The sequence below is a fragment of the Frieseomelitta varia genome, unplaced genomic scaffold (assembly GCF_011392965.1).
Source record: "Frieseomelitta varia isolate USP_RPSP 00005682 unplaced genomic scaffold, Fvar_1.2 scaffold_254, whole genome shotgun sequence".
NCBI lineage: Eukaryota > Metazoa > Arthropoda > Insecta > Hymenoptera > Apidae > Frieseomelitta > Frieseomelitta varia.
In genome coordinates, this window is record NW_025109984.1 from 276,334 (window position 1) to 302,404 (window position 26,071).

The following is a 26,071-nucleotide window of genomic DNA, read 5'->3' on the forward strand; positions in this document are numbered from 1 at the left end:
TCGCGTGACACACTTTTGTCGCCAGCGAAGGGAAACTAAAACTCTCTTCGTCTCTCCATCGCGGCGAGCATTGGTGCTCGAGACATTCTATACCGCTGGCTTTAATCAACCCTTGTGATCCTCTTCGATCGAAACGTTCTGTGCGAAACGGATCCAGTTTTCGGTCAGTGTTCAGAGTTGCAGTTTTGTCTGTGTGAGTGTGCAACGGTGAATCCAGTGAGTGTCTTTCCAAGAGAGAAAGAGTGAGCGAAAAGGGGAACAAAGGGGTGAAAGAGGGAAAAAAGAAAATTACGCAGCTTTCGATCGGCTCGAGAAGAAGTCGCTGGGTCGTGCAGTTTGCCAAGACTCGCCAAGATCGTCCCCCGTCGAGTGATAGAGGAGTCAGTGTGGATCGCGCGAATCCCGAATACCCACGGGGAAGGGTATCATGTATCCCCGATTGCAGCCCTCCTTTGAGGGTTAAGTTCTCCAGCCGGTTTGTTTCTCCAACCTCTCTCGGCTTCGCCTTCGTCTCTCACTTCGTGCCACCGCCGCTGTGTAATTGTGCGCCGTGCAACTAGAGGACTACGCCGTTACCAAGGACTACACCGATTTCGGGGCAAAGAGCTGGTCCCATTGAGGACTAACCGTGTACCACATCCCCGCGCTGAAAGTGAGTCTCACCGCCTTTGATGATGCTACTACCCCGTTCCATTCGGCGGCCCGTTCGCCCACCCTCGCCCTCGGTTGCTAGCCGAGTTTGCATCGCGTTGCTTTAAGACGGCTGCCACCGTATCCCTCTCTGGATTTCTTTGCCTCGGCGAAGTCTCGCGATTGCCAGCGAGAGCCTGAAACAAAGTTCTCGCGCTTATCCGACTCGAGACTCAGTCGACGAAATAGTGGATTTTATTGAAATTTAATCGAACCACGTCGAGCATCATGTCCTTTTCTGCCTTTTCTTTTTCGTATTTCTCTCTTCTCTCTCTCTCTCTCTCTCTCTTTTTTCACTCTCAAACCCTACACCTAAGGAGATAATTAATCAAGGGACACGGGTTAATGGCATTTTAGAGTAAGACCCGAAGGGAATCCAATTTATCCGTCACTTTGTCGAGCGGTAGGAGGGGGGGGGGGGAGGAGGTAAAATCCGAGCGAAGGGAAGTTCAATCCGTGTCGACTGGTTTACAACGAATTCGATCAACAAAGCGAAACCTTATCCCTCACGGCGCGTTGTTGCCTCGGATGATAATGCGTTTATCTTGCACGCGCTTCACCTCGCTGCGTTCTTGTACGGCTTTCGCGATCGCGTTTTTGCCCCTTTCTTTTTTTTTCTTTCTTTTTTTTTTTTGCACCTGCCTTCCTCTAGTTAATTATCCGGAAACGATTCCGATTGTGAGAGTCGTAAAACCCGCTGTTTTATACGACGCGGTGGAACTTTTATCCCTAGCTTTGAGAAGACCGTGTTATTGCCGCGCAGTGAGAAAGGCTTTCTTCTTTTTTTCCTCTTTTCTCTTTTTTTTTATTGAAAACCGACGTCGCGTGTATTCGCGAGTAATTTAATTTCTATTGCTTTCTCTTTCCAAAATTGTGAAATACCCTTTTCTTACCGATTGTGGAAAGTTATATTTGTAGAAAAAAGCAAGTTTCTCGTTGCTTTCTCTTTCGTTTCCTTCGCAAGATTCGCAAGAATCGAGCAACAATCGCAGAACATTCTTCCTTCCTTTCTTTCTTTTTGTCGAATGTCAATTCGCGATTCATCGAGTAATTTTGTTCCTCCTCCTTCGCCTCTTCTACCCAAATTGTAAAAGAATTGTGAAATTGTGATATTTCTTTCAAAATTGTTGAAAGTTTTATTTGTAAAAGACAGAGAAATCCGGCAGCCGTGTCATTGCTACGCAGTGTAAGAAGAGCTTATCGCTTTTTAGTTTCTTGAAAAATTCGGACGAGTCAAGCAACAGTTGCAGAACGATCTTTCTTCCTTTCTTCCTTTTTACAGAAAGTCAACGTCGCGACAATTCGCGGCTTCCCGCGAGTAATTTAATTTCTCTTGCCTCCTTCTTTCCAAAATGTGCAAAACCGTGGAAATATTTACAAAACGAATCGTGCAACAATCGCGCGTTCGTTCTTCCTTTCCTTTTTATCAAACGTCAACGTCGACTTATCGCGAGTAATTTCGACTCTTCTTGCCTTTCCATCCCAAATTGTGAAAAACGTGGAAAGCTATATTTTCCAAAAAAAAAAAAATTCGCGCAGAGAACCGAAAAGTTTGTCGCAAAAGTTAATTACAGCGAGGAGGGCAACTGAGGGTTTCGCGGACCATGACGAGTGACCGAATCGTACGCAATAATTCGTCGCTTTCTTCTTCTTTTGAACTCGTCAGTATGATGTCACTGGATAGATATTATTGAGAAGTGATAAATTTATTATGTGTTTCGCCTATTTTGTTTTGCTTAAATATACTTAAAACTGAGAGGATACTGCAATTTTGGAGTAAACTATTCTCAACGTGCGTGGCAACTGATTGCGGACCGTAACGAGTGACCGTACACAACAATTCGTCGATTTCTTTTTGATTGAACTCGTCGGTATATCACTGGATAGATATTATTGAAAAAGTAATAAATTTACTATGTGTTTCGCCTATTTTGTTTGACTTAAATATACTTAAAACTGAGAGGATACTGCAATTTTAGAATAAACTATTCTCGACGTGCGTGGCAACTGATTGCGGACCATAACGAGTGGCCGTACACAACAATTCGTCGATTTCTTTTTGAACTCGTCGGTATATCACTGGATAGATATTATTGAAAAATAATAAATTTACTATGCGTTTCGCCTATTTTGTTTTGCTTAAATATATACTTAAAACTGAGAGGATACTGCAATTTTGGAATAAACTATTCTCGACGTGCGTGGCAACTGATTGCGGACCATAACGAGTGACCGTATACAACAATTCGTCGATTTCTTTTTAAACTCGTCGGTATATCACTGGATAGATATTATTAAAAAGTAATAAATTTACTATGCGTTTCGCCTATTTTGTTTTGCTTAAATATACTTAAAACTGAGAGAATACTGCAATTTTGGAATAAACTATTCTCAACGTGCGTGGTACGTCATTCCAGCGCAAGAGGTTAATAATCCAGCGAAATTAACGAACGAGGAGAATTTTTTGATAAAGAGAGGAAGAGTAAAAGAGACAGAAGAAGATCGAGAAGGTCGATGTCGAAATCACACGCAAAATTCCACTGCTAATGAACTTTCTCCTGGCCGCGCGACATATTCATTTCACGCGCGCTAATTACATATAATTTTCTAAATGCAAATGCCCGGGAAAATCGTCGAATACATGCATTCGTGATTCGGCTCGACTCGAGCGCGCTCGCTCATTTAATTTCGTCGTCCCTTGACTTTCGTCTTTCGGAGTTGTTCAACAATTCGTTACTTATGCAAATCACCGTGGACCTTCGGGGGAGAAGAAACCCGGCTCGGCCAAGAGGGGAAAAGAACACCTCTCCGGGGGCACAAAGGGATCGAGAAAATTGGCGTAAGGCTGGCGAGAGCATTCCGCCACCGGAGAATATACGATCCAGACCCTGAGTGTTTTGAGAAATTTTCAAACAACGTTACTCTCAAATTCCCTTATGTTTCTTTTTTTAAAAAAAAAGCTTCAAAAAGTTTCAGAAAGAATCTATTTGTGAAATAACGAAATTATATTGTCGAGTGTCTCGTGTAAATTAATTTCCGATTAAACGATTTTTATTTCTTTCATTTCGCGAAATTGTCACAAATTGTTTACCATTTGCCAGGATTTGTCGTTTGATCTTGATGGAACGTGCTGTAATGTTTAACATAGTATATAAATACATACATGGTAATACATAGTAATTTAGTATAGTAATTAGTTTTAATTTATTATAGTATTTCTTATTCTGCAGCTACAGTTTGTCTATCGGACACAAGTTGAAATAAATATCCGTCGATTTTTTTGATAACTAATTTAGATAGGAAAATACTCATTTGCAACATTGACAAATTGTTCCCAAATTTTGTTCATTCGAATGTTATGTCCAATATTAAAAAAGCTAAGACAAATTTCTGCCGTGTTACTGATACATATTATTTTGATTTTCATTGATTACCTCTTTCATTTTCATTTGAGTATTTCGATTTTTGCTTTGGCGTTTGCTTCGAATGTTATTTTCAACACAAATTTTCAGTTATCAGGTAAACATTATCCAAATAGTTCTCAATCAAATAACTTTTCAATATTTTCCGAATTATTTGCGTATCGAAGTTTCAAATTCCTGGATTGACTAAACGAGCTACATACATCTACATTGATTGAAATCCATTATTTGCCGAATACGAAAAATTTATTTATGAATCATCGGTTGAAATAAATTTCGCCCGAGGTTTGGCACGATCGTGTATTGCGTTTTTCTAATCCTCTTTCGTTACGCGTGTGTCACTGCTTCGAATTTGAAAATATCACCGATAATTCCAAAGCAAATAACTCACGGTCGCTCGAGATGGGGCGACGGGCAAAAGAATAATTCAGAAAAACGCGCAGCTTAGAAACGGATGACGTACGCGTGAAGTTCGGGGCGAGATAAGCGGATATTTATGCATTTGCACACGATGGAATATGCAGAATATCACGCGAAAAAACACGCAAAACATGCACGGCGCAAAGCAAAAATCAACTGCAAAGTAGTGCGCGAAATATGAAGAGTTAAATCTCTCTCCCTTGGCTCCCCAAGTTGCACGGCTCATAGAAATTTGCACAGAGAACACCGGAAAGATTAAACAGGCGAAGCAGGCAGACTTTTTGTCACTTTCGGCGAGTGGCCGATATTTCGTCACGTCTTGAAACTGAATCGCGAGAGGAGAGACGAATGTAATCAATTCTCATCCTTCAGATTAAAAGAATATTTCCGCTCCCCTGTTTGTTCGGCGGAACAAAACAAAAGAAAAAAATAAAAAATAAAAAGTAAACCGGTTTCGTTGTTGGCGCACGTTTCAGCAATTTCCACGGGGTTTAAACGGGGTAATCCCCCTGCCGGCCGCGAAGTTGAAGCGGACAGCTCGCTCGTATTATAATCGCGAGGAAAGTAGTTATTCTTGCGCGAGGCAAGAAGTTTCTCCCTTGGAAACGCCTGTGAGAAACGCGAAGGGATCGAGAGGAGGGAGAGAGAGAGAGAGAGAGAGGGAGAGAGAGAATGAATCCCGAGCGATCGATAGGCCGCTTAACCTGTTTAGCGCGATTAATCGCGTCGCAGGAAACGAATCCGTCGGAACAAGACCGGGTTAAAAGTTACGCGGGTTTAAGAGTTTCGAGATCGGGCGGGAAATGTTTCAAAGGGATGAAAGATTCGATGCGAGATCCATTGATACGTGGCACTATCCGATAGGTTTGATTCTTTCAATCATTTCGATCACGCTGTTTAGGTATGATCGGCGCTCGATCTACTTTCTTTTTTAATTAATCTCTTGCGCTGGAATGACGTGCCACGCACATCGAGAACCTTTTGTCCCAAACATTTTCTCCGTTTCAAGTATATTTAAATGTAACTCAGGCAAAACAAAGTGAATAAGTTCATTACTTCTTAATAATTTCTATCCAGTAATATCCAGTACCGACGAGCTCAAAAAGAAAACGGCGAATCATTGTATACAGTTCGGTCTCTCGTTATGGTCCGCGAGCTGGTTGGCCAGCGCAACGGGTTAATTAAACTTAAATCACGTGCTTAAATAGGCAGCTTTTTGCTCTGCCCACTTTTATTTCCACTTTATCGACATTTCGCACTAATACGGTGAACCTCTTGCGCTAGTAACCGACTCACGGACCATAACGAGTGACCAAACCACGTATACGATATAATTCGTCTCCTTTTGGATACGATATATACCTCATTGATATATCACTGGATAGAAGTTACTGAGAAGTAATAAATTTATTATTTGTTTTGCCTGGGTTATACTTAAATATACATAAAGCTGAGAAAATGTTGCAATTTTGGGACAAAAAGTTCTCTCGACGTGCGTGAGAGGTTAGCCACTTGCGCTGGCAACTGATTGCGAACCGTAACGAACGACCAAACTGTATATACAATAATTCGCTTTCTTTTTAAACTCATTGGTATGACATCACTGGATAGCAATTACTGAGATGTAATAAATTTATTATTTGTTTTGCCTGGCTTATACTTAAATATACTTAAAACTGGGAAAATGTTGCAATTTTGGGACAAAAATTTCTCGACGTGCGTGGCATGTCATTCCGGCGCAAGATGTTAACGTTCGAGGTTAGGGATCGAGACATGTTACGATGATGAACAAAGAAATGATAAAATCTCAAGTTTATGAACAGTGAAATGATATTAATACCTAAAGTTTTTTTTTTTATTATCGTTTGTTCGTTCAACAAATTTTGAAGGAGTTCGAAGTAAGTTAATTGGCGCGAGATACTGATCCTAACCTCAAAATAAGTTGACTACGCTAGATATGTTGACCCTAACCTCTCCTGACAGTACAGACCAGGAATATGTTTCATTTTGACGAAATATCTCAACCCTAAAGCTTTATTACAGTCTCAATTTAAATGAAATTCTGCAACGTAACAACTAACAAATTGACCGACTAAATTATTAATCGACTAGATTATTTTTTCAACGATTAATTCCCTTTCACCAATGACTGATAATTTTGCTTTATTCATCGAACGAATCGGTACAATAATTTGTCACTTTCTTTTTAAACTTATCGGTATGATATCACTGGATAGCAATTACTGAGATGCAATAAATTTGTTATTTGTTTCGCCTGGGTTATACTTAAAACTGAGAATTAATATTGCAATTTTGATCCAAATATTTTCGACGTGGCGAAGTCTCTCTCACGTTAATTCGACACTAGATCTACCGACGTCCAAAGTATAAAATTTCCATCAGATACGTTAAAGTCTTTATAATACTCCATCTTTATAATACTACTTTATAATACAATAATAAACACTATCTTTATAACATTTGTAAGTAGGATAGACAGGCTTTCATTTCATATATTTTACGAAGAATCTCCAAAAATACACTGTTTCACTGTCTATAAAGTATTTAACAAAAATACTCGTCATTTTGACCATTTTGGTAGCAGTGACAAAATTACGGCGCTCGTCCTCCACGTCGTTCTCTTTTTTTTTCTTTTTTTTTTTTTCTTAATTCGAATTTCAAAACAGAAGGAAAGAGCGAATCACATCGCGGCGAGTATCATGGACTCGTGGCTCGCGTGAGGCGGAAGTCCGGCGAGAGGGTTAGCAAGACACCCGGAGAGAACGAGTGAATAATCCGACGTCAAATCGTTTGATTCTCGGGACGAGCGACCACGCGAAACAATGATGGAAGGCGGAACGCCGGAAATTGACGTTTTCCGTTAAAATGGGGCTTGATACCTCCCCCCCCCCCCCCTCCCCCGTTAACGGGAAGGCTCGTTTACGAGGCGTAATTATAAAACAGAGCTCGGACGCTCAAGGCCTGCCATAAATTCACACCGCGCGATCGGGCAAAGCCTTCTTCTCAGCATGCGACGTGCCATTGATCATGGTAGATAGGTAACTCGCGTGGCCGAGGGGCTCCGGAGGCTTTCGTTCGTCGTTAGTTACGTTAATTTCTACGAAGCGCTCCAGTTTTCCACGAGTTGGCTCCACTCTCTCTCTCTCTCTATCTCTCTCTCTCTCTCTCTCTCTCTCTCTCTCTCTCTCTTTCGCGTTGCCCTTCCAGCTATAGCCAATGCTGTCAGGAAATTACGGCACGTCGTTTGTGTTGTTTTGACAAGCGATCCTTCTCTTTGTTACGCCCCCCTTTTTTTTTTTTTTTTTTACACCGTCACCCCCCCATATGTCTGTGGATCTCTCGACACCCCGTTTCATGCCCGCCCCCGTGTCATTAGTCTTCGTGGTCGAGTATCACGCTCGTTTTACCCTTCTTCTCTCTCTCTCTCTCTTTCTCTTTTCACCTTCCTGCCTCCCTTCATCCGGTTTTTCCTCTCCTTTCTTCTTTCTCTCTTCCTCCCCCCCCCCCATTTTTCTCTTTGGTTGCCACCGAACGAACAACTGGCGACGAGTTATCCAGATTGAAAGCGAATCGGATATTTATTAATACGACGCCCCTGACGTCCTCCGGAAGTCTTAATCGTCCCGAGCATCCGAAGCATGTTGAATTCGAACGTCATAGGGGACCGAGATAATGCAGTTTCACGTGTTATGTGTGTGTGTGTGTGTGTGTGTGTGTGTGGCACACGAGGGGTGTGTTTATCGCTGCGAGCTACCAAAGGGATTAAGAACTTACGACACTGTGGAACAACCTTCGCCAGAGTAAACATTTTCGCGCGGGATCGTCGAAACGAATCGGGCGGGGGCCCCCCCCCGAGTGAATTGAATTCACTCGAGATCGATATCTCTGTGTTTGTATCACACACACACACACACGCGCACGCACGCGTATCGGTCGTTTCCCCCTCGATCGACAATTCATTTTACATTTTCTTTCGCTTTTCGACGATAGGTTGAATTTCCAGCGAATTTTCAGTCGTCTTATCGACGACGTCTCGTGCGTCATGCGAGAATGGATGACGAACGGTGAATATTGTCTGTTTTCGTGATAAAGTAGCCAACAGGACCCAAGCGTACCACCGTATCGTCAACCCTAAGGGCTCTTATTGTCACGTTATTGACAGCCGTTTCAAAATTCCCATAGAGGAACAGGCCCAAACTGCATAAATCTCCTAGAAAGAGTATCCGGAGAATATCGCTGAATCGGTTGCAAAAATGCAATCTGAAACGATCGATACAGGATGTTCCTAACAGAAAGTGGAAAAAAAGAGAAGAAAAGGAAGAATAAAATTTTTCCACCTGACCGAAATTTAGTCAAAATTTACTCAAGTATACTTAATTAATTAATTAATTAATTGCCGAATGATCGACACAGCGGACCGACTCTGTGCGGGAAGATAAGTGAAAAGTGTTTCTCGTTTAAGAAAATTCATTTTCAAGATAATTGGTCTTTGAATATGTCTCGTTAGAAATTGTCTCGATCAACTTTCAAATTCAATGTTCTCGAAAATGAAGCATCTTGCACAAAAATCTTTTTATCATGAAATGTAAATTTTATTCGTGTTTTACTTATTTTCGCACGTGGAATAACCTACCGTTAATTATAATAATTTTTCTGTCGCGTCTAGAATTAGCTAAATCCAAGTATACATCGATCAGTTTTCAAACTCGACTTTCTCGAAAACGAAACATTTTGTATAAAAATTTTATTCTACGTTCTTTATTTATTTTCGCACGTAGAATAATTTCCTGTTAATTATTCTTCTCTGTTCTTCTAAAATTGGCCCAATCCAAGTGTATTGATCAACTTTTGAACTCAACGTTCTCGAAACTGAAGCATCTTGCACAAAAATCTTTTTATCATGAAATTTAAATTTTATTCGTGTTTTACTTATTTTCGCACGTGGAATAACCTATTGTTAATTATAATAATTTTTCTGTCGTCTAGAATTAACTAAATCCGTTAATTATAACAATTTAATTATAATAATTATAATAATAATAATTATTTATTATAATTATTTTTTTTCTGGCGTCTAGAATTAGCTAAATTACTGTTAATTATAATAATTTTATCTGGCGTCTAGAATTAATTAAATCCAAGTATACATCGATCAATTTTCAAACTTGATTTTTTCAAAAACGAGGCATCTTGCACAAAAATTTTTTTATCATGAAATTTAAATTTTATTCGTGTTTTACTTACTTTCGCACGTGGAATAACCTACTGTTAATTATAATAATTTCTCTGTCGCGTCTAGATTAGCTAAATCCAAGTATACATCGATCAATTTTCAAACTCGACTTTCTCGAAAACGAAACATTTTGTATAAAAATTTTATTCTACGTTCTTTATTTATTTTCGCACGTAGAATAATTTCCTGTTAATTATTCTTCTCTGTTCTTCTAAAATTGCCCCAATCCAAGTGTATTGATCAACTTTTGAACTCAACGTTCTCGAAACTGAAGCATCTTGCACAAAAATCTTTTTATCATGAAATTTAAATTTTATTCGTGTTTTACTTATTTTCGCACGTGGAATAACCTATTGTTAATTACAATAATTTTTCTGTCGTCTAGAATTAGCTAAATCCGTTAATTATAACAATTTAATTATAATAATTATAATAATAATAATTATTTATTATTATTATTTTTTTTCTGGCGTCTAGAATTAGCTAAATTACTGTTAATTATAATAATTTTTCTAGCGTCTAGAATTAGCTAAATCCAAGTATACATCGATCAATTTTCAAACTCGATTTTCTCGAAAATCGAGGCATCTTGCACAAAAATTTTATTCCACGTGTTTTACTTATTTTCGCACGGAATGGAATAACCTACTGTAATTATCCTTTTCTATCGCGTCTAGAATTAATTAAATGCAAGTATACGTCGATCAATTCCCCCCCCCCCCCCCCAAAAGGCTACTTTCTCTTTTCCTCAGAGTCACTTCCCACTACAGAACACCCTCTACGTATTATCAAACAGACTCGAGGATTTATTGGCAATCCCCGTGACGTAACGATTTCTTTATTAACGCGATCACGCGAGACACATTTCGTGCATAACGACACCGCACCGTGAAATTCGTCGCCGATGAGAAAGAGAACGTTGTTGCCGCGAGCGAGGGAGCTGAACACTGAATGAGCTGCAAGTTTCATCGATTACACGACTGTTGGCTACCAGCTAGGGTAGTGAATGGAAATGAATAAAATAAGAGTACGAGGGGCTGTGTAGGTAATCGAGTAAAATTGTCCAGATAAAATCGCTTAAAGACTCGACCGGCACGGAAGTTTCGTCCGTTAACGATGATGGGCATAGTTTGGAACGGCGCTATTGATACCGTCTCGCTCTTCGACGGCCTCGAGTGAAACGATTCGAAATTACGCGAGAAGTATTCGCCAAGTATTTCGCGGAATATTCGAGGACAAAGAAGAAGAAGAAGAAGAGGAAAGGAGAGAAATTATACGGGGAATGGGAATCTAACGCGATTGTTCTTCTGAAGTTGATATATTCGTGGTAGACGACCGAGGGGGAGGAAGGGGGAGGGAGGGGGGGAGATAAAACTCGGTGGAGAAAAAAAATTCCGAATTAAAAGGGTCGAAATACCTTCGGAGGAAAATTGAAATTAACGACGACCACCCGTCGTATTATTATAATGGATACAGGACGAATAGCAGCGACGTTTCTCTCTCTCTCTCTCGCTCTCTCTTTCTGCCGCTAGTTTTTCTCACAAAAACGGCGGATGAAAAATGCAAAGCTCTCCCGATATTTTGACGGGTCGGTGGAAAAAAACAGAAAAAAAGAAGCGACGAACAACAAGATAAATCGGCTCGTTGAAAAAGAAAAAAAGAAGAGAGAAAGAGAGAGAGAGAGAGAGAGAGTATCCGAGAGGAAATTTCTACGGCAAGTGAACTTTAAAACGTGGTATTAGTTTGCCGTCGAATGTCGCGCTCGGAAGTTATGCAAATAACAATGGCAGGATTCTGCCATAGCTGTCTCTCACGCACGCACGCACGCACGCCCGAGCCTGTCCTCTCTGTAATTAATGATTTTTTTTAATAACCCACCCCGAGGACGCGAATTTTTCTTTTTACCTTACCCCTTTCCTCCACTCTCCTCTCTCGTTCATTTTCCCTCTATACTTTCTTCCCCTTCTTCAATAATACCACGCATTTCGCGAGGAAACTTTCGTCACACTCGCCCGGCGACGAATATTAATTCCAGCCAACGAATCGGGCCGATTTTTGTATTAAAAATGAAGAAAATCGAGACGCGAAGATTAAGTATACATACTTTACGATATATATAAAATGTATACAATATACCGGGTGATTCACGCATCTTACACACTTGAAATAACTTTTAAATTATGCGTCTAATGAAAAATTGTTTGATACAAAAATTTTGTATCAAATGGTTTCGAGGGAGGACAAAATATGAATTCTTTTATGTTGAGGGGTTTGGAAATTTGAATTTTCGAGGTCATCTTTATTTTTTTTTTCGAATTGAACTATATATTCTTTTTATTATAAATCATAGTCCAAGTAAAAAAGTATTAAGCCACATTGGTCCTAAACTTAAGGTTAAGCAAATATCTTATGACAATTTGTCTCGAGAATGAAAACTGCATAGAGCAGTAAGGACCATTTACTTGCACGTTAATGTTCTACAAACGTTGATGATCAGATATATTTTGTTTCCCTTAAAACCATACAACTTTTGTATTGAACAATTTTTCGTTAGACGCAAAATTTAAAAGTTATTTCAGGCGTGCATGTTACGTGAATCACCCTGTATAATAATGTAACAATACAATATATTACTTTGTTTTTATATATTATTTCGTCCAAAATTGTAATATTTCCTCAGTTTTAAGTATATTGAAATATAACTCAGACGAAACAATTAATAAATTTATTACTTTTTAGTGATTTCTATTCAGTAATATACCGATGAATTCAGAAAAGAAGACGAATTATTGTATACGGTTTGGTCACTCGTTATCAGTTGATTAACTTCTTGCCTCAAAATTTCAACATTTTCTCAGTTCTAAGTATATTTAAGTACAACCCAGGCGAAACAAATAATAAATTTATTGCATCCCAATAATTTCTCAAATTAAAAAAGAAAGCGACGAATTATTGTGTACAATTTGGTCACTCGTTATGGTCCGCAATCGATTGTCAGTGGTTAACCTCTTGCGCTGGAATGACGTGCCCCCAAAATTCCAACATTTTCTCAGTTTTAAGTATATTTAAGTATAAACCAGGCGAAACAAGTAATAAATTTATTACATCTCGATAATTTCTCAATTGAAAAAGAAAGCGACGAGTTATCGTGTACAATTTGGTCACTCGTTATGGTCCGCAATCGGTTGCCAGTGGTTAACCTCTTGCGCTGGAACGACGTGCCCCCAAAATTGCAACATTTNTCTCAGTTTTAAGTATATTTAAGTACAATCCAGGCGAAACAAATAATAAATTTATTGCATCCCAATAATTTCTCAAATTAAAAAAGAAAGCGACGAATTATTGTGTACAATTTGGTCACTCGTTATGGTCCGCAATCGGTTGCCAGTGGTTAATCTCTTGCGCTGGAACAACGTGCCCCCAAAATTGCAACATTTTCTCAGTTTTAAGTACAACTCAGGCGAGACAAATAATAAATTTATTACGTCTCAATAATTTCTATCCAGTGATATCGTGTCGACGAGTTTGAAAAGAAAGCGACGAATCATCGTATACGGTTTCGGATCGCTCGTTATGGTCCGCGAGTTACCCGCTTGCCAGCGCGAGGGGTTAATGCGAATGGTAAACAGATATATCGGGGGGATAAACAGGGGCTCCATTGATCCGCGGACGCTCGCGGATGCCAATGAACTTTACTCCACGCGAATCGTTTAATGATATTCCCAGGCCATTACGGGCAATCATTGGCAAGAGTCGAGCGTGAAATTTACAAGGTTTCATTAGGGCCGGCGGAACTCGCTGAGCATACAACGCCAGACCGCCAATAATCGAATTAACCCCGGGCCCCGGGTTTTAAAATTCCCCTAATACGGGACTCTCGAAAATTGCACGCGCTTTGGTACGCGATCGTGCTGGCCTCGATCGGCACCGACAAAGCGGCAAACTCGCCGCGAGAGGCAACCCTCTTTATCTGAGAAAAGAAAGAGAGAGAAAAGAAGAAAGAAAGAGCGCCAGCGAGAGAGGAGAGGAAACGCGAATTACGCGTTCGCGTGGTTCGTTTAATATCTGCCGGAGATAAAGAAGCGAGGTCGGGGCGAGGCTTGGCGAGGCGAGGCGAGGCGAGGCGAGGCAGCAGCGTGCTTTTAAATAACTTTCCGACCGAGCAGCCTCGTTACTCGCGGAGCTGAATAAATCCTCCGCCTCCGTGCATATTAATTCGAGAGTTGCTCGAACGGTTACCATTAAGACGCATCGGTCGAGACCGGGGTTCTCGTTACGAAACCCGAGGTTCCCACCTTCGCGCCTTTATTGTCAGTTAGTTGTTCGCGCGATAACGCGAAACGTTGCAATTCCAAGCCGAGCTGCCGCGGCTTTCGTGTGTTTGTCTCGCGATTGCTGCGTGTTTCCCTCGGAAACAGCTCGTGACTTGTTAAGCCGAGCCCGAAGAGGACGACAATGCAGAGATACGATGAAAGTATCTTCTGTGTGTGGGAAGTTGTCGATGCCTCCTTCGCGGAGAAACTGAAATCACTGTGGCTGAAGCTAAATCAAGATGTTGAAAGGTGTTGAAAGCAGAAACTTTCCGTAGATTGATCGATCTGAAGCAGAACAACGCGGTTTCTTTCTTTCGTTTCTTTAAACATCATTGTATGTTTTCGCGATGACTTTCGATAATTTGATAACGCCGCGGCTGAAATCTTGTTCCAACGTTAAAAATCTTCGAATTTCACGGAGACGTGCTTTCTAGATCATCGTGCGATGAAGCAGGTTAGGAGAGGTTGTTGTCGGTGCAAAAACGGAGACGAGTCCATCGTATCATACTGAAAATCGATACTCCCGATAATTTGGCCAAAAAAGAAAGGAAATGCTTGGAATAAAAATTAATCGGCATTCAACTTTCCACAAGTAAATGTAATAAGAAATGGAGGTGTAATAAAAAAAATTTGAGAGAAAGACTTTGTTCCACAAAAACTTAATTTCTTATTACATCTCTGTTTTCTTTATTATATATTTTCGACTCTAAAACGCTTAAGACGAATTCTTCACAATTGACAGTAATTGCAGCGAATTTCACTTGAATCGTAAGTGAATTCAACAATCACATCTTCATAGTTAGTCGTTTTATTATTAAAATTAAAAATTAAGTAAAAAAAAAGATATTAAGTAAGTCATATATTATTAATTATTAAAATTAGTAGAGTAAAATAAAAATATCAAACAAGTCGTATATTATTAATTATTAAAATGATTATAGATCAAGATGAAAGTGATTCAGTTTCACAGTTATTTCATTTAATACCCTTAAAGTGATGATAAATTAATCACAAATAAAAGATACAAATATGTAAAAAAACATAAGGAAAGAAGAGAGGACACATTATGGTTTATGTATTGACTCATGTTTCCAATTCTACCGTACTTTACCAGATTATTGGATATGTCACGGAATAGAGCTTAAATTTTTATTAGCATGTGCGACAATTTAGTGCAAAATAGGAGGAAATAAATAATATTGGTTTAACACGTGTATCTTTCTAGGAAGACTACATACTGACGAAAAAATTTCGCTGTTGTTATGCATAGATCGTGATTCAAAGTCTGCCGTAGTCAAAGGGTTAAATCTCGAAGAAGGGCTAAAACAATGTTTGGCCACGAGAATCAACTCTCCAGACCACTGTGTGTCACGAAGCAGTTACGATCGTTACAGATTAGGATCTTGTTCTCGATGAATGCAATACAATAAACTTCCCCGTGCCGGCAAGAAAATAAACTTGAATACCCTTTGTTCATCCGAAAATCGTGATTTCGATACATTGCGGCGATAATTTTTCACTGAAATGATACTCAAACCGATCGATCGAGTTTGCTCGTGTTGCAGTTGCGTGAACGTGCAACCAGCTGGTCGGTGGCTGTCGCTACGCATAGTAGGGCCAACGTAACAAAATTTATCAGGTCGATCGCGGCCAGAAACCGTCGCACGTCAGCGACATCGACATCGACATCGACGCAAGCCCCCGGTGGAGGCGGTGGTAACGAAGGGCGCGGCGTGGTCTGCGTGAGACCATTAACCGAGAATTTCATGATACGCTTCATTGCGCTAATCCAATTTAATTAGAACGGCTCGGATAATAAGCCTGTAACGACACACTTTGCTCATTAATAACGATCAGACCGGTGTACGGCCACGGAGCTCGCCGGCAAAATCATCCGGCCGGTTTTATCCGGCCCGTCGTCTGTCTTCCTTGTCGCGTACATCATGTGACGTACACTGGAGGATTACCTAATTCCTCGCGGAGGAATCTTTGCTCTTTTCCATCAGCTGGATCCCCGAGCTCTCTGCGGATATACAGGCTTGTCCGTGGCTGTCATAGACAAATTGGACGGAAAATACGTGTAAAGAATCTGTCGCAAAATTAACCTTGACCTCGAACTTCAAGGTCAAAATTTTTATTTCTTTCGTTTTGCATTGTATTCTACCTCATCGCGAAGGTAAAACTTTTCCAAGGATCACTTTTCATGGGTCACAATCTAATAGTTGTCTTGTAAAATGGTAAAAGTTTGTTAACCATTTAACATCGTGCGTGCTAACAGCGACTTTATGATTCTGGATGCGTGGATATCTATATTAATGTAATGTTTATAAACCTAACCAACCATAGACCGCAACCTAATCATTCTCTTGAAGAATGGGAAGAAAAAGTTTCTTAATCATTTCACATTACAAACACGTGCGTGCTAACAGCGACTTTATTGCTGACGATTCAGGATTCACTAACTTAGGATTTTTCATAGTTGTAGCATCAGTGTGAGTCTGAATAATCAAATGAAAAAACTAACTATTAACATTATACTATTAACTTCATATGAAATAGACATCCACGCGGACAAAACCATAAAGTCGCTGTTAAAACGCACGTGTCCGCAGTGTTGAATGATTTCTTCAAAAGAACTATTAGGTTGCGACCTATGATTCCTTGGAAAAGTTTTATCTTTGTGACAAGTAGAATACAATGCGAGAGAAAAATTTTTTTTGATCTTGAAATTCAAGATCAGTTGACGTTGGCGTGCGTGTTAACAGCGACTTTATAGGACGCGTGGATGTCTACTTTAAGTAACTTTTGTATTAGGTTTCACTAATATTTGATTTATCATAGTTGTAGTATCAGTGTGAATAATCAAATGATAAAACTACTGTTAACATTATTCGAAATATAAACGTTACATCCACGCATCCAGAGCCATAAAGTCGCTGTTAGAACTTCAAGGTTAAAATTTTTCTTTTTTTTTTCTTTTTGCATTGTATTCTACTCGTCACGAAGATAAAACTTTTCCAAGGAACCACAGCTCCTAAATACTTAATAGTTTCTTTGAAAAATGGCAAAAAGCGTGCGTGCGTGCTTAACAGTGACTTTATGATTCTGGATGCGTGGATATCTATATTAGTGTAATGTTTATAAACCTAACCAACCATAGACCGCAACCTAATCATTCTCTTGAAGAATGGGAAGAAAAAGTTTCTTAATCATTTAACATTACAAACACGTGCGTGCTAACAACGACTTTATTGCTAACGACTCAGAATCAGGTTTCACTAACTTAGAATTTATCATAGTTGTAGCATCAATATGAGTCTAAATAATCAAATGATAAAACCAACTGTTAACAACTTGTTAACATTATTCAAAATGTTAAATCTACACGCCCAGAACCATAAAGCCGCTGTTAGAACTCATCCGTAGTGTTAAATAACGATGAAGCTTTTTCATCATTTTTCAAGAGAACTATTAGATTCCGATCTATGGTTAGGTTTTACCTTGGTAATGAATAGAATACAGTGCAAAAAAAAAAAAAAACATAAAACTATAAAACAATATTTCCTTGTGCAGAATGTCGATGTCTCGTGATGTTATGTCGACTCGTATTCATCATTGTTAACAGAATTACTCGTTGAAAGCGTAAAATTCTTTTTTACCGGTAATGTAATTCAAGGAATTGTTCGACTTTCTTTGATTTTTCTTTAGTTTCAATGGCTGTTTCGTCGCTAAGAGCATGAAATTATTATCTACAACGTTGTCAGTAAACACGGTGCGATTGGAAAAATAATACTTTGTTGTGTTATCCGTGTTATTGTGGCATTTTTCATTTATAATTTCGACTAATGGTGTATAATGGAGAGGAGATTTTTATATATGGTGTATAATGGAGAAGAAACAGGGCAAGAGGGGGAAAAATAACCGCGATGGAACGGAAACCGAATGATATTTATTTTTCGCTATGCGCACCATTGTATTTTATTACCACTGTTGTACTAGACAACAATCGATCTGTTTACACCGTAAACTGGCCCTCGGTTTTCACATCGGACAGAGAAACTTCAAATCACTGACTCGTATGAAAATAGAATTTCACAGTTATTAGCGACACTGCTTTTCTCTACTCGCGTGAGAAAAAAAAAGAGATCTCGATAATAAAGAAAGATTAATAATAAATTGAAACACGTTTACTCGCAGTCTCTTACTCTTCCTCTATTTTGCGATACAAAGATCTGAAATGTTCGAATTGTTTCGCTTCTCGCGAAAATATATATACTTGAGAAATTTTCCAATTTCCCAATTTTTCTTCCCCCCTTTTTCTCAAAGATAAAACTTCTCCAATGGAATTTCTTCGTTCGTTCGTTCATTCATTCATTCAGTTTTGGCTTATTTTAAGCCATAAAGTCTGCCTGACCCCGTTTGTATCATAAATCACGTGGCACTCTGTGTACTCAATAGCTTGGCGAGGGTTGAAGAACGCAATGGCGCGGGTATCGCCTTCATCAGGAACTCGGCGACGCATTGATGCGAACTTCCTGGCTCGAGAATGCATTAACCGAATACTTATGCTCGTATCGCGTCGAATTCATCTCTCGTAAGACTTTGGTTGCATAACGGCGACAGATGTCAATTTTACGAAGAAGCCTCTGAGAATCTGTCGATGATCAAAACGCTACGTAAAACTTAAAAAAAAAAAAAAAATGACGAACGAAAGAGAGATGAAATTTTAAGGTTTAAAAAAACAGAAAGGTCGCAAACAGGCTAACTAGATGTAATTGATTCGATTCGCGTGGGATTGATGGATCGGAGATGGAAAAATGTTTCGAAAGCAAGGGGGAGAGGGAAAAAATGGAACGGCATTATATAATGATACATAACCGTTGGATATATAAACGAGACAAAAAGTGATATCCAACCGCGGTGAATTGATATTATTTGCTGACAAAAATTGCAACGTTTTCCAGATGTTTCGTTCTAGCTCGGCGCACTCCGCGTCAAATAAACACAATGCCCGTTTCGAAACATTTTAAAAGGAGCGTCAATTTATTTGCCCCGGACAAATGACATTTTCGTTCAAATATTGGAAAGAACAAATGTTAAAACAACACATTTTGTCTAATAATCTACGCTCGCGTCTAAACTAATATGTTCGTCCAAAGAATGGCTAAAAATATATCAGTTCCTTGGCAGAAGATGTGTAACTTGGAAAATTACCACCGCGAATGTGAACGATTGATTGAAAACAGAATGAAGGGATATTTTTGAAATGACACTTGACGTGACGAAATTAGTATCGCCGTGGGGTATTTTTGTTGGAAACAAACTGGCAGGAAAATTAAATTATTTTTCACCCGGAGAATAACTAACCACTGTGCGTCTAAAAAATATTAGTATAAAATATTAATAAAAAATATATAGTACTATATAGCATATTGGTATAAAATATTAATAAAAAATATATAGTACTATATGATATATGAGTATAAAATATTAGTAAAAAATATTAGTATAAAATATTAAAAATATTAAATATAAAATATTAAAAAAATATTAATATAAATATTATACTAATATAGTACTATATAGTATATTAGTATAAAATATTAGTAAAAAATATATAGTACTATATAGTATATTAGTATAAAATATTAATAAAAAATATATAGTACTATATAGTATGTGAGTATAAAATATTAGTAAAAAATATTAGTAAAAATATTAGTATAAAATATTAGTATAAAATATTATACTAATATAGTACTATATAGTATATTAGTATAAAATATTAGTAAAAAATATACAGTACTATATAGTATATTAGTATAAAATATTAATAAAAAATATATAGTACTATATAGTATGTGAGTATAAAATATTAGTAAAAAATATTAGTAAAAAATATTAGTATTCTCTTGTGTAAAAAAAAAAATGCGCAACTTGGACAACAATTTATCGATACAGGTGTGAACGATCAATTGAAAATGTCACTTGCTGAATTAGAAAATAAAACGAACTAATTGACGAGAGACATAGATTCAACATTCGCCCAGAGAATAAACCAGCGTACGCGTCTAAAAAGATATATATCTCCTCTGTAGAAAATGCGCAACTTGAAATGGTTTCAACAAGTATATACAGACACGGGTGAGAACGATCGATTTAAAGAAAAGAAAATAAAGGAAAATCTGAGTTAATATTCGCCCCCCTAAATTCGCTCTAAAAAAAGAATCTTCATCCCTCCTCCGGAGAACTTTGAATCAACAATTTGTCGACGCGCGTGTGCACGAACGAACGATCAGTTGAAAAAAAAAAAGAATTGAAACGGAGGAAAATTTGAAATGTCGCTCTGTGGGATTAGTATAGCGTCGGTGGTATTTTTTTCTTTTTTTTTTTTTCTCTGCAGGAGAGAGAAACGAGCCGACCGGCAGGAAACCGCGGTGCAATAAGTCACGTTTCGAGGACGCCGCGAAATCAAGGGGGAGGAGGGCACGGGTGAAAGAGGTGCACGGTCGATTTCTCATCGGTGCATAATGCCCGGTATTAATTTAATGAGTAGTAATTACCGGAGCGCACGGTACGTACACGTACATAAACGACGAGTGGCGTTGGCGATGCGCTGGTTGAAGAGCACGCGCCCCCTCCCCCCTCTCCCTCCCCCTCGCCTCGCTTGTACCTTTGTGCAATAATAAGCGTTGCGCGGCTATCGGTTTTGAAATCGGTTTCTGTTACGCGATAACGAGCAGGCCGCGATTATTTCACGCGGTAACGATTGACGATGTTATAATTTCAATGAGAAACGAGCCGAAAATACGCGCCGTTTTGTACCATTTATCACTTTATCGGGAGAGGAGAAAGTGGGAAGCAGAAGCCCCCCCCGCGCGAGCGTCGAAATTGCCGATTTCCACGAGTCGGCCGGCACGACGGACGATTTTCGTATCCGAGTAAGCAACCGGCTACGAAGCCGGGAGTGAAACGAACCTACTCGGCCCCGCGTTATTCGTGTCACTGAATCTAACGACGTGCTCGTCGAACGACGATTCGGATAGAATTTCGGGATTTCCAGACCTGTTCGGTAATCGCCGGTAGAAGTGAAAAGTGAACGACGCGCAGTTCGATTCGACGATGCGTCGCGACGTGTGATTTTTTTTCTTTTTTTTTTTTTTTCTTTTTTTTTTTCGCTCGACTGGAGGCAGGCGAATATGAAAAGGAAGGAAGCCGCGGGAAAGCGACCCTATCGATCCGCGGCCCAAAGAGAGACTGAATTAAACAGAACGGGTTGACGGGTTCCCGCGTAAACGAGGGAATGGCAGTCTCAAGGTCGGTCACAGATAAATAGGCAACGCGAGAGAATAACCGCGTCCTTCGCTGGCACGGTCAGAGAAAAAGAAAAGGAAAGAAACGGTGAAAAATACAGAAAACGGTCGATGCTTCTCACGTTATTCGCCAAGGGGTCAAGCAAAGGGGGAGAGGGAAGAGCCAGGACGACCGCGACGCGAACTCGAAAACTTGGCCTCCTCTTCGCAGCCATTCCGGAACTTTATTTCCCCGAGGATCGCTCCGGCGGAGTTTATCGCTCCGTTGGTGCTCCTCGCTTTCATACCGTGCTTCTTTTTCGCCCCCTTCTCTCTCTCTCTCTCTCTCTCTCTCTCTCTCTCTCTCCCCTTATTCCGTTGTTTCTCCGTCGTTCGCGTTCGATCGGCGTCGTCGAGTAATCCTCCTCCCCCTGATTCGACTCGTTCGATTCGACCGACAATCAGGATCTCAGAATATCAAATTCTATTTGCTTAAGATAAAAGGCCGCGACGACGACGACAATGGCAACGATATATCTATCGTTCAGTTCCTCGCTTCGAAGTCTGTCTCCTGCCGAGGTCTGACGACGAGGGACGACGGTTACTCCTCCGCCTCTGGCGTAATCAAGAGCCGCCCCCTTATTGGCCGCGTTGGTGGCGCGGTTGCCGGGCGTAGGGACTACCCTTTCGAAGTCGCGAGTGGCATTAACGCGACTCGAAAACGCGAAACACTTGGGGATAACCTACTTCGGGAACAACCGTGGACCGTAGCCGTGTAGTTTTCAACGAGTCGCAACTCCCCTTCTGCCTAGCTCGTAAACCCTAACCCACCACCTCCTCCTCCTCCTCCTCCTCCGTTCGCGGGGGCATTCGTTACACCAATTTGGTACCGCGGCATCGTCGATTAATTACGCGAAAATTAAGAGCCACTGTTTATCGAGTGCCGCGCCGCTAACTTGGGAACGTCGACGAGGGCTGCTGCTCGCGGCTGCGCTCGTCACGCGATATATCGAACCGCTGCCTCGGATTGCTTGCCTCGGTCGTTGCAACTTGCTCGCAAATTGACATTGTTTCGTTGGCTGAGGAACCGGGGGATTGAGAATCGCGCGAACGAGGGAGCAAGAGAGAGAAAGGGGGGAGAAGAGTGGGAAATTTTCCGGAGAGAATATCATCCCCACCGCCTGGCTGGGAACAGGGAATGAAACGGGGAAGCTACGAGAGAGAAAAATGGCGTGGAAAATTACGAGATCTTGCAGGCTGACTGCGTGGCTGTGTCAGAATTGCAACGGGAGACGTCTGGGATTAATAAGCGTGTCTTTGTCGCGGATGCAGCGCGCGCTTGTGAATTTAAAACTGCATGCAATTGGAGCTTCGTGTTGGCATAATGGCGATGAATGTACAGGGTGGAAAGGAAAGTTCGTCCGTGGTTGTCGTTGACGAATTCTACACCTTCGATTTGATGGTGATACATGTAAAGAGCCGGCCGCAAAATTGACTTTGTCCTTGAATTTCAAGATCAAAATTTCTCTTTTCTTTTTACATTGTATTCTACTTCATCACGAAAGTGAAACATTTCCAAGGAACCATAGCTGTTTTTAAAAAAATGGTTCAGAATGTTTCTTGATCGTTTAACACTACGGACGCGTGCGTTCTAACCGCGACTTTATGGTCTTGGATATAATATTTATATTTCGAATAATGTTAGTAGCGATTGATTATTTTGACCTACACTGACGCTACAACTACGATAAATCAAATGTTGGTGAAACGTAATACGAAAATTACGTAAAATAGACATCCAGAACCATAAAGTCGCTGTTAGAACGTACGTGTCCGCAGTGTTGAATGATTTCTCCAAAGGAACTATTAGGTTCCTTGGAAAAGTTTTATCTTTGTGATAAGTAGAATACAATGCGAGAGAAAAAAATTTTTTTTATCTTGAAATTCAAGATCAATTGGCGTTGGCGTGCGTATTAACAGCGACTTTATGGTTCTGGACGCGTAGATGTCTATTTTACGAAATTTTCGTATTAGATTTCACTAATATTTGATTTATCATAGTCGTAGCATCAGCGTGAGTCTAAATAATCAAATGATAAAACTAACTGTTAATATTATTCGAGATATAAACATTATACTCGTCTAGAACTATAAAGTCGCTGTTAGAACGATCCGAGAACAGTCCGCAGTGTTGAATGATTTCTTCAAAAAAACTATTAGGTTGCGACCTATGGTTCCTTGGAAAAGTTTTACCTTCGTGATAAGTAGAATACAATGCAAGAGAAAAAAATTTTTTGACCTTAAAATTCAAGGTCAATTGACTTTACCGTGCGTGTTAACAGCGAATTTATGGTTCTAGACACGTGGATGTCTATTTTACGTCTAATTTTCGTATTAGATTTCACCAACATTTGATTTATCATAGTTGTAGCGTCTATGTGGGTCTTAATAATCAATCGCTATTAATATTATTCGAAATATAAATATTATATCCACGTGTCCAGAACCATAAAGTCGCTGTTAGCACGCAGTGTTAAATGATCAAGAAACTTTTTTCTAAAGAGCTGTTAAGTTTTTGAAAAAGTTTTACCTTCGTGTTGAGTAGAACGCAATGTAAAAAAGTTCTGACCTTGAAATTCGAAATTTTGTTACATTACATGTATATTTCAATCAAATGGAAGGCGTAGAATTCATCTGTGATGGACGAACTTCTCTTTCCACCCTTTGTACACGCGCACAATTGGGGAGTTGAGAGAGACAAGGTTATTTCTCAGAGAAAGAGAGAAAGAGAGAGAGAGAGTGCTTTCCTTTATTTCGAAAATACGACCGTTAAGTGTGTTCATTTTTCCGACGAACCAAAGTTTAAATAGGGTCCGGTTATGAATTCACAGGGAAATGATAACTTAAAGGGCGAACGTTTCGTTTCTCCGCTCTCTCCGCAGCTCTCTCTCTCTCTCTCTCTCTTTCAGACGAAAGAGCAAGAAGGAAGAGAGGATGAAATATTTAGGGGTTGTAGGACGTCCTAGGCGTAAGATACGAGATTTAAAGTTTTAGGTGCCACTTTCAGAAAAGGTTGCCCGCCGGCAACCTCTATCTCCGAATGCCTGTTCGGGGACTACTTTCCGAGTTGGTGACGTTCGTCCGCGATCCCCCTTTCCCTCTGTCTATCTATCTATCCCTGTATACAAGCTGCTCCGTGACGCTCCACTACTCCCTCTTTCTCTCTCTCTCTCTCTCTCTCTCTCTCTCTCTCTCTCTCTCTCTCTTTCTCTGTGTATGCGGAACAATGGGTTACCAGCACGTCTTCTATTATCCTCATTTACTTAATTTGTTAATTCCATCTGATACCACGGCCAGCGAGTCTGTCTTGTACGACCGTGGGGGGGCGGGGGGCGGGGGGGGGGGATGCGATACCGAGATCCTCCGGTAGAATTAATCACCATCAGTGAAAATTTTCAAGTTTATTATTATTATTATAGTAGGGCAATTTCAGGGGAGGTGGCTCGAGCTCATTGTTCATCATTGTTTATCAAATTTTCAATCTTCAGCTTTTTCTAGCGTATTATTATCGTGTTATTATTGTATCATATTAACCGTCTTTTTTATTTGAAAAACAAGCCAAGTTGCGTATAACGTGCTTATCTTTTTTGGATTGTAATTTACTAACGTTTCACCAAAAAGCAACGACTCTTTTCGAATACAGGGCGTTGAAGTAGTGTTTGGAGGTTATGATGAGGTTGCGTTCAGAGGTTATGGTTACACTTTTGCAATAAAATATCAATCGCACACTCTATCGCGAAATTGCGTATAAATGTCATTTTAGAGAACCGTGCCAACTGAATATAAAAGAAAATCCAACAATAGAGGGATTATGGACAAACGAAGCATTGTTGAATGCCATAGAGGCAGTTCAAACTGGCAAAGTGGCCGTGAATGGCGATATTTAGAGTTTTTGGCACCCCTCGTTGTTGGCTAAATGAGGAAAATGAGGAAAAAGTTAAAATTGGAAAAGTACGGTTTCACACTAACGCGTGAGTGCGTAAGATCTATGGCATTTAATTCGGCTGAAAACTTGAGGATAAATCATAAATTTAACGAGGAAGAAGGATCAGCCGGATATGATTGGTTAAATGTGTTTTTAAAACGCCATCCAGATCTCAGTGTCCGAAAATCAGAAGGTGCTAGGATGTTTGTCTCGGTGCTAGGATCCGAATTAAGTCATATTTTCAACTTTTAGAGCAGACCTTCCGAGAAAATCTCTTAAACAAACTGAGAAATATATTTAATATGGATGAGATAGGCCTATGGTTGACTAATGAACTAAAAATTAAGTTCGAAATATGTATTTTTCTCTTCTTTTCCAAATCTATGATTATTTTTTTATTTTTCTGCTTGTAACATTATAAATTCACACACACATATATATATATATATATATATATATATATATATATATATATATATATATATGTACACCTACTTTCTACTACCTATTATATATGTACCTATTTCCACATATATATATTTTTTTAAATACCGATTATATATTTACCAATATATACCTACTTTCTACTACCTACTATATATGTACCTACTTTCACATACATATATATATATATATATATATATATATATATATATATATTTTTAATACCGATTATATATTTACCAATCTCTTCT

At 39.5% G+C, this 26,071-nt stretch overlaps 1 protein-coding gene across 1 annotated transcript in view; it reads left to right on the forward strand.

Annotated features, from left to right (window-relative positions):
• Nucleotides 1-26,071, forward strand: part of LOC122528642 (hemicentin-1-like) — a 145,573-nt gene that overhangs the window by 3,954 nt on the left and 115,548 nt on the right. The window contains exon 2 of the mRNA XM_043653984.1: nucleotides 371-652. The gene's annotated coding sequence lies outside the window, so the exon portion shown is untranslated. The remainder of the gene's footprint in view (nucleotides 1-370; nucleotides 653-26,071) is intronic.